The sequence below is a fragment of the Notechis scutatus genome, chromosome 1 (assembly GCF_049901735.1).
Source record: "Notechis scutatus isolate UNSWTSFEM ecotype Mainland chromosome 1, rNotScu1.2, whole genome shotgun sequence".
NCBI lineage: Eukaryota > Metazoa > Chordata > Lepidosauria > Squamata > Elapidae > Notechis > Notechis scutatus.
In genome coordinates this window covers 28,660,323-28,665,764 of record NC_142009.1, presented here as the reverse complement: position 1 = coordinate 28,665,764, position 5,442 = coordinate 28,660,323, and positions in this window count along the sequence as shown.

The following is a 5,442-nucleotide window of genomic DNA, read 5'->3' as shown; positions in this document are numbered from 1 at the left end:
TCTCAAATGCTAGAGCCCACTGTAACTACATAGCCAAAAAGGCATTAAGAGTTGTTAATCTAATCCTACATAGCTTCTTCTCTGGTAATATCACACTACTAATTAGAACATACAAAACATTCGCTAGACCTATACTTGAATACAGCTCATCAGTCTGGAACCCATATCATGTATCTGATATTAACACAATTGAAAAAGTCCAGAAATATTTCACAAGAAGAGTTCTCCGCTCCTCTACTCATTGCAGAATACCTTATGCCACCAGACTTGAAACTCTAGACCTAGAAAAACTAGAACTACGCCGCCTCCAGTCCGATCTAAATATAGTATATAAAATCATACATTGCAATGTCCTACCTGCAAATGAATACTTCAGCTTCAATCATAACAACACAAGAGCACACAATAGATACAAACTCAAGGTTAACCTCACCAAACTTGACTGCAGAAAATATGACTTAAGCAACAGAGTGGTCAATGTTTGGAATACTCTATTTGACTCTGTGGTTTCTTCCTCAAACCCCCAAAATTTTAACCTTAGACTGTCTACTATTGACCTCACCCACTTCCTAAGAGGCCTGTAGGGGGCGTGCATAAGTGCACCAATTGTGCCTACCGTCCCTGTCCTATTGTTTTTGATTTTTCTGATAAGTATCTATCTCATGTATTCAAAACTATATTTATTCTTATACCTGTATCTTGTAAGCGATTGACAAATCAAATAAATACTAAAAAAAAACCTGCCAGAATTCCCCAGCCAGCAGGGATAAAGAGATAGGTCTTTAGTGAACATCTAAAAAAATGTCATAATGGAAGTTTGAGAAAATTCTATGGGTTCCATCTGTGGTCAGTGTTATTCATTAAACATGGAACTCAGCCAACTGATCATTTAAAATGTATCACCAATATCATTGACTTGATTATTATTATTATAATATTATTATTGTTGTTGCTGCTGTTGCTGTTGTTATCTGTTTTGTTCATTAAACATGAAAATCAGTCAACTGAACATTTTAAAAAGTATCACAAATATAATTGATTGGCGCTAATGGGTGATACGGGTTGCTGCCAGCATCCCAGGTATCAACCAAGTATTTTCTTAAGATGAATGATGTTCCAATGTTCCAATAATAATAATTGTTATTATTATTATAATGATGATGAAGTTATCGTAATCCATTGAAATCTGAGCCTACTTGGAGGTATAATTAAAATCACAATTCTAAACAAGAATAGGGGGTGTCCCATTATTTACAAGCAAAGTTATGCATGACTGTTCTGTTAGTTTACTTATTAACACAACAGATATTAATAATTGGGTGTTAGAGCAAATGAAAATGACAGACACTGTGTTATAGCACTGGGGTTTCTGGGAATTGAGAGAAGTTTCATGCATGGCTTTTTCTGGTTAGCAAAGTTCATAGCAAGCAACATTCCTGTCTTGGTTTATAGCTTTGGATGCTTTGTTCTCCTTTAAACAATAAACTAAATGGGAGAATGACTAAATGGGCAAATGAAACTGTTTATTACTGCATGTAAGGTTTAGCACCACTATCAATCTTTCATTATGTTATAAGCTGTCACTTTGATTTCCACCTCCGTGCTGGCAGAATTAACTGCTGGCTGAATGTTGCCAGCTGTTTCTAGCAATCACAGCATATTTAATCAGGCAGTTTGGTGGGAAGCAAAGAGATCAAGGATCCTGAATTGAGTCTTGCTGACCTTCAAGATAATGTAGGAAAATAGATAGCTCAAAGGGCATAAAACGATGCCTGATATCAAGAAATGACACATAAAGGTAGATGTCTTTTTTGTGTTCATTTGGCAAGAATTAACCACACAGTCCCAGGAATCAGGAATACTTGCAAAAGGACCATGTTTCTCTCATTTTCCCTTGTTGAAAAAAAAATGTAGTTTTAAGGAACAAAGAGGGAAAGGATACTAATCAATCAATCGTGCCAAAATTATTTATACTCCTTTAAGATCAGAAATCACACAGCTAAAAGGAATTTCTTCCCTTTTGCAACTGCAAAACAGCCTCATTAATAAAACTGAAAGGTTATTTTGTGTTCATTCCTGCAACCTCCAGCCTTTACTTGGAGCGTCTTCACTTCCTTTCTCAGTTCAACATTGCATTTAGTATGTAACCCATAACTTTGTTCTTGGAGAAGAAAAGAAAAGCTTATGGAGCTCATGGAGATTTCAATCAATATTTGTGATTTCAACGTTAATGTTCAAAGACGGTTGTTGGAATTAATGATTTTTTCTTAAAAAAAAAAAAAAACCACCTAACCAAACACATGCACTGACCAAGGTCTCACCTTTCTGCTAGATACTTCCTTTCTTTCCGGAAACTCCAGAGGGAACCTAATATCTTCCCTTGCTGTGCCAAACCTGACAGCAGTTATTCTTTTTTTTGCAATCCTCTTTGCTGAATGCTCTTTTCTTGTAAAACAGATGGAACATACACAAGGGCAGGGGCATTAGCTTCAAAAGGGATTGAAAAGCGAAATCAAGGCTGTTTCCGAGGTTCCAATATGCTGCCTTGGTGTCATGGTTAGCTTTTATGGAATCCTGGCTGCCAGCCAGTCAAAACAGGTGCTTCCACGTTCCCATTTGAAAGCTCCAATTATTCGCTGCAGGTTGAGGGCACACGCCATGCTCATCTTTCTTGCCTGTCTTGTTGTACATGGACATGATCACGTTAAAGCTGCTGCTTGAACACTCGGTGGGCCAGCGGTATCCAAGGCGAACAGAAATGTAACGGAAGCAGAGATGGAAATGGTCCAGCATCTTCCCTAACAATGTAAAATGGGACTGCAGCTGTATGAATTGACCTTGTACATATGAAAGTAACGTACAAGGGCTTTCTGTGCCACTTAAGAAAATGGTATAGGGGAAGACAACATATATTTAAATTGCTGCAGTACAACTGTCTACGCCTTGCACATATGGTTGCCCTTTCTGCAAAGGCGGATTTCCACTCTTAGGCTTCCACTCCTCTGCTTACAACAGAATAGCCTATATCACCAGGCTTGAGATTTTGGGCTTGGACAACCTTGAACTACGCCACCTACGGTTAGACTTAAGCGTAGCACACAAAATTATCTGCTACAATGTCCTACCAGTCAATGACTACTTCAGCTTCAACCACAACAATACAAGAGCACACAACAGATACAAACTCAATGTTAACCGCTCCAAGCTTGATTGCAGAAAGCACGACTTCAGCAACAGAGTGGTCAATGCCTGGAATGCACTACCTGACTCTGTTGTTACATCCTCTAACCCCCACTCCTTTAACCTCAAACTATCCACTATTGACCTCACCCCATTCCTAAGAGGTCTGTAAGGGGCGTGCATAAGAGCACCATCATGCCTCCCGTCCCTGTCCTATTGTCCCCATTTATTCGTACCTATTTCCTGTATTCTTACTCATGTTTATACTTATACCTATTACCTTGTAAGCGATTGACAAATCAAATACATACAAATAAATAGGCAGCTTTGACACTGGGAACATGCAACCATGAAAGTTCCTTATAAGATCTCAGTGTTGAAAAGGGTAAGCAAAGTAACACACCTTTGGGTACCTAAATCAGAACAAGGGAAAATTATCAATTGTCTGCTAGTAGGAACATCCATGCAGAGAAGTTAAAAAATGAAGGGTCCTTGGTGCTCTCTGAACTTTCTTTCTTTCTTGTAGATGTTTAGTTGCAGACCAAGTAAACAATGCCCCAATCAAGAAAGCTGCCAAAGAGCCACCAGTAAACAGCCCAACCAAAGAATCTCTAAGACCATCCCCCACCCATCCAGACAGGCAAGACGACAGAATATAAACTGACAGCAAACAACACTCCTTACTAGCACTGATGTTACCTAGTCTGCCAGAAAACAAGCAAGCTCAGAGAGCACCAAGGACCCCTCATTTCAACCCTGAGCTACAAATATTCTCCATTATTGAAGTTAAATAAGTCAAGATGATGGATGTGCCCAAATGTGATTGAATTCCTGCACATAGAGGCAGGGTTCAGTAGCGCAGTTGTGGCTGCCATTTTGACATTTAAGCACAGTTGTAAATCCCTTTGCTTGCCAGGTTTTTTTGGTCAAGTCACAAGAATATTTTCAGCCTCTTCTTCTGTGGTCACTCTCCCTTTCTTTTATGCTATAGAAGGCTAATGTAGGAAGCTTTCAGAGAAGGGCTCACGGGGTTGATTTGATTAGTTGGGCAGACCAGGACACTCTCGCTTGGCTTCCAATCTTCTTCCTTGCCTAGGAGGCTTCAGCAAACACGAGACTTCTGCAAAGAACTGGAATGTCCAATATGTAAAAAATGGGGGAAGGATGAAGTCATACTGATTCTGGACATTGATTCGAATATTTCTCCTAATCCAAATACGCAGTCATTTTTTTTATCCTGAACTTTTTTTCTTAAGGGAGAAATGAAATCCATATCCAAATCTTTCACTTGTCGCCCAATGGTTTCATTTCCCCCAGAATTCATTCACGATTTATTATTCCCTGGCTGGCTTAATTCAGTGCAGAGTATCGCTTTCAAGATACACCACAAGAAGCACTTTTATAACAAATTCACTGCAAAAGACACATTTATGGATTTAAAAAAAACGTTTTAATCATACACAAAGGCACTTGGCTACCAATGGACCATACAGTGCTTGAAATTACAGACTTGGAGTCAATGGTCATTTATCAGATTTAGAGGGAAGAAAATAGCCTCAAGAATCTCCTTAGGCACAGGAGGGAGAGATGCCTGGAGTATGGGGGAAGAAGCTGAGTAATAGGAATGAGAAACCTGAAGTCAGGGTGATGAAAGAGGTTTCAAGCATTGCAAGATGAGGCTTCAGACCCACACTGGTAGTGAACTGAGAGTGTTTGAATCCCCATCAATCAGTGCTGGATATCTTTCATTGTACAAGCCTTGGCTTCTACTTACTTTAACCTTACCAGAAAGCTAGGGCTTAGGAACAATGGTGCTTGGAATTATCTTCCTGTATTAATCTGAAGACATTTCAGGTAAGATCAGAAGCTTTCCACTATAGAGATATTTGTGGATTTTTTTTGCCAATTCTTATTGGAACAGAGGAAGTTAGTGTTTGTACCTCTACAGAAATGAATACCTTGTTATTTAAATACAGTTCTGGGAATCTCTTAGTACAGGTCCGAATACCTGGACTTGCTGGAAATTGCAGTTTAGCAATGCTTAGAGGGTCACAGATCATCCATCTCTGAAATAGAGAATTCATTACTTTACAAGTACTGACAGTTCAGTGACCTTAAGACAGAATCATTGACAGTATATCCATTTATTAAAGCTCAAGACTTGGACTCAATCTGGCCCCTTTTTAAAATGTTTTGCTTAGTACTGTGAATATAATAAAAATTTCCTATCAGTCAGAATGAAAAGGAATGTAACTGAACTTA